The 10,214-nt window shown below is 53.5% G+C and overlaps 1 pseudogene; it reads left to right on the forward strand.

The window, feature by feature from the left end:
* Positions 1 to 4,370: 4,370 nt before the first annotated feature.
* On the forward strand, positions 4,371 to 9,754 carry LOC106812236 (annotated as a pseudogene).
* Positions 9,755 to 10,214: the final 460 nt, after the last annotated feature.

Here is a 10,214-nt window from a genome sequence, read left to right on the forward strand (position 1 = left end):
GCGGCGGCGGCGGCACGCAGCGTCTCCGTGGAACCTCGCGCCGCCGCCGCCGCCGCGCCGTGCGCTGACACGGCGATGAAGAACAGCAACAGCTTCCCGGAGCTCGCAAATAACATCTGTCATGCTGAACCCAACGTCGAATCCGGTTCCTCGACTCTGCCGCGCCCGAGCAAAAGCAGTCGGCCGAGCCTGCTGCCGGTCCAGCAGGAGCGCGCGGTCCCCGCGGGTGGAGACTACGACGTTCCGCCGTCGCCCGAGCGCGTCTGCAGCGTCGAGCACCCGGCGGTGACGGCGTGGCGAGAGGCGGGGGGATACGACGTGCTGCCGTTCAGCCGTCCCGTCAAGTTCCATCAGGCGTTCGCTGGCCTTGTCTCACCTACCGTCGGTCGGCCTGCAAGTCCTATGACAGCGCGCAGTGCAGCTCTAGGTCACGAATTCATTCCAGGTCCAGTTGCGGTTCCAGGTACGAGTTCAGCTTCCGTTGTGGAATCGGTCCCAGGGCCAACTGCAGGTCTGGCTCCTGCCTCGCTTCCGGAACCAGTTCCAGCTGCAGCTCCATTTCTGCGTCCAATTTCTATTGTGGAATCAGACTCAGGCGCGGCTATGGCCTCCGGCGCAGCGTTCGTAGCGTCGCACCTCATCAAGAAGCGACTGCCACGACCCCACTCCTTAAGCATGGAGCTGTTCCGCACCGCTGAGCAGCGAACGTCTGCGCTGCCGAGTCTCGACATGACGAAGCAGCGCACTGCGTCGAGGTCGGACGGTAGGGAGCCTGCTGCTAGCGTCACCCGTCATCCGTCATCCTGGCATCCCGATCCGAGTGACGACACCGCGAGGACGGCGCCGCAGGACGACGTCGAGTGGAGACACGTCGGCGAGCAGCAGTACGACGCCGACAAAGCCACTCCGTGGCCGACGATAGCCGATGACCCTTTCTCCGTGCCGCCGCACGCGAAGCAGCATCCTCAGCGTCGCTGGGCCTCGGCCGCCGCAGTCCTGACCGAGCGAGCAGCAGCAGCAGCAGCACCATCTGTCGGCTCCGACGAGCAAGCTCACACGTCGGCGGGGAAACCGACCGGCTACCGATCGGTTTTCGCGCGGAAGCCCCAGCGACCGACGACGCTCGCCTTGAAGACGGTCGACAGCGACTGGGAAGTGTTCATCAGCAAGCGAGCCATGCAGAAGAACTGGGCGCCCGCCGCGTCGCCGACGCGCGACGCCTATCCGTCGGCCAGTCCGCCAGAGATGCTTAGCGGCCGCGCCCGCTCCGCATCGTCGTCTGCGGGTTACGAAGCGGGCGCGGAGAGGACGGAGGGGATGAGGCTGGCAGTGGGCTGCCGAGTGCACGGCCCGTCGTTGCGCACCGAGGGCCAGACGAGCCTGCCGACCATCATCCAGGGTCAGCCAGCGACCGGTTACTCTCGCCGTGCTCGTAGGTTGATGCTGGGACTGTCGTCTCCCGGCGATCGGACGTCTCCGCCGTTGCCGCTCTACGGAAAGACGGCGCCACCTGTCCGGTTGGCGTCGCCGTCGGCGGCGAGCGAGGGCCGCGTAGATCAGCGATCACACGAGGAAACAATACCACACGGCTCCACACCGGGATCACCGCCGCGGTGTGCGAACGAGAGTTCGGCGTGGGCGATATTCGACAAGGGCGGAGCCGTCGCAGTGGAGAAACGATGGCACATCGACGAGACAGCTCAGCCGGTAGAGCCTCAATGCCCGGCCCCCGAACTTGGCCGAATTCCAGGTCTGCGCAGCGACAGGCCACGGCCGCCGACGCCGACACGGGAATCTTTGCCGACGGACAGAGTTCAACCCGACGCCGACGCGGCTCGACTGAACGGTGTGCGGGAGATACTGAGATTAGCGCAGATAGACGCCATACGTGAAGCGGCTTTGATCTCGCGCGGGAACGAGCCGTCGTGCGATGCGGCTGTTCCGAGGGCCGACAACGCGACGGTGCTCGCGGAGGCCGTTGCTGCGGGGGTCGGCGCGGGGGATCGACGTGGGGAACCAGTCTACAGCCCCGTAAAAGCAAGGTCAGCTACCAGCAAGCCCGTGCAGCAGCACAGTGACACGAGCGGGACGGGCTTGTTGGAGCAGTGGTTATAAGGACCCGACGGCGGCTGCAGCCCTGACAGAGCGATGCGGTGTGGAACTGGTCGATGTAAATTCATTACATCAAGAGCTAATAATACCTCTCTCTCTCTCTCTCTATCTCTCTAATGGTATTATTAGCTCTTGATTACATCTCGAGCGATCTCCATGTAAGCAGATGCTTGAATACTCGCTAACCAGCACACATCTTCCTACTCAGACCACGCTGCTGCGAAATAGCATATACCGATATCGCCAGGCAATGTCGGCTTAGCACCACGCGGATATTAAGTGTTCTATACTGCGGTGGAGCCTCGTAGCCATGATAGGAACTTGTCTCTTCATTATAACGCGTTGTCCGAGCTGTTGCGACAGTGCTGCCGCCCGTCTAAGGCATATGTATCGCTGTGTCGGTTTTGAGAAAGTTTTCCCCAACCTTGGAACGCGTGTAAACAGTATATAATAGGGAAAGAGAATTGTTGTCTTGTAGGAGAGATTCTAATAACAATTTGATGTGCGTATGCTTACAGCTGCTAGGCGTGCGGAACCACGGTGCATGAGCCACGTCTGTCTGTCTGTCGCAAACGACAACAGTCCCGAAACAAAGACGCCATGTTTGATATTGGCGCTATCAAAACACAATGGCTACGCGTCCGGTCATCCATTACAAAGCTCAGCACAGATTCCCAAATCCACGTCACGCCACGCCCCCTTTCAAATCGTTGATTTTACTGGATTTACTATTGCTTCAAAGGTTACAGACACATTTTTTTGATAAAATACCTAAAGGTAGTAATATTATGGTAAAAATTTATTGTTTATTGTTTTTTACTGAAAAAATATAGTTGGGTTCACATTAGAAATATATGACCGGACGCGTAGCCTGGGAGCTGGGCGTCCGGTAACCGGAGGCGTAGCCAGTAGCCACGGCCTTATCAAAAACATATCCATACAATTAAATGCTTGTATGCAGATACTATACAATGGTATAGATATGTCGATGCGGTTTCATTCATTATCACATTTCTCAACCGTGTTTGCGTTGGTTGGTGTCTTGCATTTGCGCATGGGCATGCCTTGGGCACGTGCAAACCACGCGGTGTTTAGATACGCAGTGCGTTATCTGACGTAAAACAAACATCGTTTGTCGAGCGTACCTAGCCGTGACACCGGCGAGGTACGATGTCAGACGTTCGTCCCAAGTAGTCCGTGCGCTGTCGACTATCGCTACTGTACGTTTAGAAATACGGCGACCGGTGAGAACGCTTTTGTATATAGTGTACATTTCGTATAATGTTATCGCTCAGATTTTTTGCGTAAGCGGCTCTGGGTACCATCGTCAATAGTTAGGGGATGTCATCAGGCATATATATATATATATATATATATATATATATATATATATCTATAAGACTTTTTCAATCTATAGCGAATACAGGTGGAAAATGTAGTCGCCATCTGCGAGTAAGTCTCGGCGGGCTTTGCGCAATAGATTCGAGGACGGGGTCGCGAATCGGCAGTAGTGTGTATTTGGACTATAAGTATCGCAAGTATATGACGGGCTGTTTATCAACCGCACTACACGCTCACGGATACGCGCAGCGCAAACAGAGCGGCATGTCACAGACGTTGTTTGCGTATGCGCCGAATACGGTATATATCAAAATAGAAAAGATGTAATATTCCGAAATGTTTCAGCATTACACAAATGCGCGCGGCGTCATCCATAGACGCTAACTACTTAATGTCTTTATTGCAGTTAATGCACTTCTTCACCTTACCTACCACCGTGCACGTCTTCATGCTTAACTTCACTTACCTAGCATCTCTCGAACGCTTCACTACACGCACCTGGGTCTCCAACCTTCGCACCTACTTACCACCTCTCCAAACTTTCACTATACAAGCCACCACCTCTGCAACCTTCAACTACCACACGCTCAGCCGACCTTCACTACCACCACTCACGACCTTCACTACCGACCACCACCTTGCTCCAACTTCACGCTACCACCGACCTCTCACAACCTTTCACTCGCACCCCCTGCACCTCTCCGACGGCTTTTCAAATACACCCCTCACAAGCCTTCACTACCACCACCTGCACCGAACCTTCCACTCCGACCACCTCACCGACCTTCACTTACACCACCTCTCAACTTCATACTACACCGACCTCACCGACTTCACGACCACGACCTTCTCCAACCTTCAACTACACCACCTCTCCCCCGCTTTGCACTACCACCCTACCGACACCTCTCCAACCGATGTTCACTACCCCACACCTCTCCAACGCTTCACTACACACTCTCCAACCTTCACTACCACGCACTCAGCCAACGCTCTCAACTAGCACTCACCTCCTCCAACCTTCATACGACCACTCTGCCGATCCTTCATACCACCACCTTCACCCGACGCTTGCAACTACCACCACCTCTCCCATCCTCCACTAGGCCAGCACCTCACCGACCTTCACCTACACCACCGTCTCCGCCTTCACTACCGACCTCCCCCTGCCAATCTCAGCTACCACTGCACCTCACCACCTTCACCTACCACACCTCCCACCAACCTCAGCTACCACCACCGACCTCCAACCTTACACTACCACCATCGCTCCAAACCTTGCAACTACGCACCCTGACCTCTCCCCTTCGACTACCACCACCTCTCAACTTCACTACCACACCTCTCCAGCTTCAGCTACCACCAGCCTCTCCACGCTTGCACTACCACCACCTCTGCCCAACCTTCAGCCTACTACCACTCTGCCAACGGCTTCAGCTACCCACTCAACTCTCCAACCTTCATCCTACCACACCTCGTCCAACCTTCAGCTACACCACTCTCGAAACGCTCACTACCACACCTTCCAACCTTGCACTACCACCACCGTCTGCGCCAGCCTTCACTACCACCACCTCTCCAACCTTCACTACCCCCACCTCTCCGCACCTTCACTACCACGACCTTCTCAACCTTCACTAACCGACCACCTCTCGGCAACCTTCCTACTACGCGCCTCTCCAACCTTTCACTACGTACCAGCCAGTCTCGGCATACCTTCACTACTAGCACCTCGTCCAACCGGCTCCACTACCGACCCGACCTCTCAACCTTCACTACCACCACGGTCTCCGACCGTTGTGTGCAGCTAGCACCCATACCCCTCCAAACCTTCACTAACACCGACCTCTCCAACCTCCACTACCACCACCTTCTCCGAACGCTTCACTTACACCACCGTCTCCAACCTTCCACTACCCACCTCGGTCCAACGTTTCACTACCACACGACCGTCTCCCAGCCTTCAGCTACGACCACCTCTTCCAACCTTCACTACGCACACATCTGCCAACCTTCACTACGAGAAACCTCTCCGACCGTTCACTACCACCCCCACTCTCCAACTTCACTAACCCCACCACCTCTTTCCAGCCTTACTACCACCACCGTCTCGCAACCGTTATACCGCACCGACCATGCTGGCCAACTGCTTTCACTACGCACCGGACCTGTCTCCGACTTCACTACACACCTCTCGCAACCTTCACTACCACACCTCACCATCCTCCCACTACACCACCTGCACACGCTTGGCGCTTACCACCGCACCTCTCGGCACCTTCACCTACGCACTCACCTCTGCGGCAACGCTTCAGTACACCACTGCACCTCTCCACCTTCATACACCACCTCTCAAACCTTCACTACACACCTCTCGCGCAACTCCTACCACCACTCTCCCCACCTTCACTACCACCACCTCACCAACGCTTCACTAACCAGCCACGCTCCAAGCTTCACTAGCACCGACACTCTGCAACGGCTTCAGCTAGCCGACCGACCAACCTCTCGGCAACCTTCACTACGGCACCACCTCACGAACGCTTACAGCTACCACCACCACCTCTCCACCTTCACCTACGCACCACCTCTCCAACCTTCACTACCACCGACTGCTCCAACCTTCACTCCACCACTTCTCCAACCGTTTCACTACCACCACCTTCTCCAACCTCCAGCTACCGACCACGCTCTCCGGATTCATACCACCACCTCTCCAACCTCCACTGACGCACCACCTCAACCTTCACTACCACCACCCTCTGCCAACCTTCACTACCACCGGACGTCTCCAATCGCTTCACTACCACACGCTCTGCTAACCTTCACTACACCCGACCTCACTCAACCTTCAGCGTACCACCACCGCTCCAAACCTTGCACGTACTACCACCACCTCGTCAACTTCACGTACCCAACACCGTCTCCAACCTTTCACGTACCCACCACCCCCTCGCAACGCTCCACTACCCCCACTCTCGCGACCGTTCACTAGCGCCACCACCTCTCCAACCTCCACTACACACCTCTCCGACGGCTTCACTACCGACCACCTCACCTAACCTCACTACCAGCCTACCTCTCCAACGCTCCACTACCACCCACCTCTCCAACCTCCATAATACTCTCTGCCAACCTCCACTAGTCCACGCACCTCTCCACCTCCACTACACCACCTCCATCACCGACCTCTCAACTACCAACCTCTCCGAGAGCGGCGCGCGGCCGGGGCGCGGGCGGCCGCGGCGCCGGCGGGGCCGCCTTCACTACCACCACCTCCCAACTTTCGCTAACACCAGACCCTCTCGGCAACCTTCTTACCGACCACCGCCTGCTAACCTTCACTACACACTCCACACTCTCCAAACTTCACGTACCAGCCACCTCTCGCAACGCTTCACTACCACCGACTAACCGACCTTCACTACTTACGCGACCTCTCAACGCTTCACTACCACCACTCTCCAACCTTCACGTACGAGACCACCTGCTAAGCTTCACTACTACCACCCCTCTCCAACCTTCACTAGCCCACACCTCTTTCCACCTTCACTACGCACGGCTACCTCTCAATCTTCACCTACCACCACCTTCTGCCAACCTCCACTACCCTGAGCAGCCACCTCTCAACGCTTCACTACACACCACCCTCTCGTGTCTCCAAAACGGCTTCACTACCACCCCACCTCTCCAACCTTCACTACCACGCACCTCTACCCACATTCCCGCTACCGACGCACCTCTCCAAGCTTCAAGCTACCGACCACCTCTCAACCTCCAACTACCACCACTCTTCGAACGGCTTCAGCTACCACACTCTGCCCAACGCTCCACTACACCATTCTCGCAAGCCTCAACTACACACCTCTCCGCCTTCACTTACGCACCACCTTCAACTCCACTACCGACGCCTCTCCAACTTCACTAGCACCACACCTCTGGCCAACCTCCACTACTACGCCTACCTCTCGCAAACCCTTGCACTGTACGCACCACCTCTCCCAAGCTTCAGCTATCCACACCTCTCGGCACCTTTCAGCTACGCACACCTCTCCAACTTCACTACACCACTCATTAGCAACCCCTAGCCAACCACCCGCCCGATCTCCTCAACTGGCACCCGCTAGCAACGCCAGCATGCATTGCCCTACGCTCTCTCCACCACCACTCTAACTTACCCCTCCACCACCTCTCTAACCTACCCCTCCACCACCTCTCTAACTTACCCCTCCACCACCTCTCTAACTTACCCCTCCACCACCTCTCTAACCTACCCCTCCACCACCTCTCTAACCTACCCCACCACCACCTCTCTAACTTACCCCTCCACCACCTCTCTAACTTACCCCTCCACCACCTCTCTAACCTACCCAACCACCACCGTCCCTTCATCTTACCTCAGCACGACCTGCGTACACTTTCCCTCACTTCCTAGTTTGGGTGACGTACGTGCCATTAACCTCTAGACTTGCACAGCTTCAGCAAGAGGTTTTCACGATGTAAATATGTTGTAAGAAAGTAATCAGATTTCTGAATTCCACGTGATATGGTTATTTAGTGAATTGTATTTGTAAAATAAAATAACCAGCAAAAATGACATAAGTAAACGCGCAAGGCTGTGCAGCACAACAGGCTTGCAAATATACTCTCAGCCTGACCAACCAACCAGTTTCCGAAAACGTAAAACGTCTGGTTAGCGATAGATATGCAATAACATATTATTTTCGTCTGCGTTCGTGCGTTCGTGTTGGCCTGCGCGTACTCGCGCCTAAGTAATGCGTGCTGTGCTATCACATACTTCTACGACGTAATATATATAAAGAATGTAATGCGAGTGGATATAACTAAATCTGTTACAAGTTTCCTTCAAGTGGTACTCTTTCTGTTTCAGTAGCTTCCCAAAAAAACTCACGTGGAAATATGAAGCGTATATATCATGCAACGGCATGGCAGCATAACAATAAGTGTATTCGCTATTTACGAAAAAATACCTCGCGTCTGAATATCTTAAAATAATTTTAATATTATAAATAAACGACCGGGGGAGACGCGGAAGAGGGGAGTGAAGAGAAGCGGAGTAGGGGAGGGCAGGGAGAGTGAAGGCGGATTGGGGAGTGGAAGGCAAGAGGCGTGAATAGGATTGGAGGAGAGGAATGTGAATGGGAGAAATACACAATTCGCCTACACACAAAATAAACAAGCCTGAACTAATATAACTAGTTCGTTTGACGATATCTAAAGAAGATAAAATATTATCTACTCTGTGACATTATTATACTATTTCGCATTCACCAACGTGCAGATTTCTCACGCCCTCGGTCACCACCCACAGCTGCTAGCTATACCGTATCCGGCACGAAAGTTTACGTGAGCTTTACTGGATTACCAATGGCAGCGGGGGAGCAACCTCAACCGAGGAGGGAGAGGGAGTGCTGTGAACCTCCACCGCCCGGGTCCAGCCGTTTATATTTTAGTGCTTCCAACGGAAATTTATAAACCTCTACTGAACCCTCTTTGGGTAACAAGTAAAATGCGGGCCCATAAACGATTAACTCACGCTTTTTACTAGTCTTCTAGCATAGATTCGTAGATGAAGAGGGAGGCATGGCCATGATGCCGCCGTGGCTCCGCCAAATAAGGTAATTGTAACGAGTTAAACACAGAGATCACACACACACATACACCGGCCATCGACGCCACCGTCTACGTTTTAAACCAATATTTATTAATGATGACAAAAACTAGTTTACATGTACATGATTCCCTTTGTAAAATGTAAAGAACAAAGGAGAGGAGTGCCACTAGTAACTCCGGGCGGTCTGACACTGACCGTGTGACGTTTACATCAAAGCGCGCCATGTCTATCTTAATCATATCGTACAGGTAATCGACCATAACCGAGCTTCCTTTCGTGGTTGCAAATAATACATTGGTGTGCCCGCTGCCAGAAGCTCCAGGAAGTAGTTTTCGATATAATGAGTCTAACATGTCATAAACCTTAGCAATAAAGTGTCGAGCAAAATGTATGACATTTTAGACTTACGATAATCTATATAAATTAATAGTTATGATGTTTCAGACAACGGGCACCCTGATCTAGTATAGCGCACCTTCTCGATTACCCTAAAGACCGTGTTCAACTACCACGTGTGTGCGCGCTTCACGGAAAGTTGAAACTACAAGTTCATGCGAGCAGGTTCAGCTCGTTCCGACTCGCGCCATGCACGCGGCGCCATCTACAGGTGAACAAACACATCACTTCTGCAGCGCTGCGCAGACGAACATCTGATACACACGTGACCAACACAAACATAGAGCTTCCTCCTCCTCCTCTCCCCTTTCGCCATTTGGTGCGACGTTCTCGCCCTCTTCCTCACACACGCACTATATTCTACGTAAGAACATGCGTACGTACCCCCCTGTGATCGTGTAGCCCTCTGTTAATACTACACGCAGGCACGATACTAAACGGTGACCGTATTTTCATACAAAAAAACGAATTCCGTAAACAAAAAGACACGCATGTTCCACCATACAACAGCGCGCATGGTGGAAGTGTAATTAGCTGTTAACTGGTTCCGCTCGTTTGAAGATGAAATACATAAGATACTTCTTGCTGCCTGCCGTCCCCTCGACTCTACCTCCGTGCTATCAGAAGAAACGTCTTACTATGATCAGCGTCTCTGCAAAGACTACTGCGCATATCTAACACTCTCTCGATGTGGTAACGGATATATATATATATATATATATATATATAT

The sequence above is a fragment of the Priapulus caudatus genome, unplaced genomic scaffold (genome assembly GCF_000485595.1).
Source record: "Priapulus caudatus unplaced genomic scaffold, Priapulus_caudatus-5.0.1 Scaffold625, whole genome shotgun sequence".
NCBI lineage: Eukaryota > Metazoa > Priapulida > Priapulimorpha > Priapulimorphida > Priapulidae > Priapulus > Priapulus caudatus.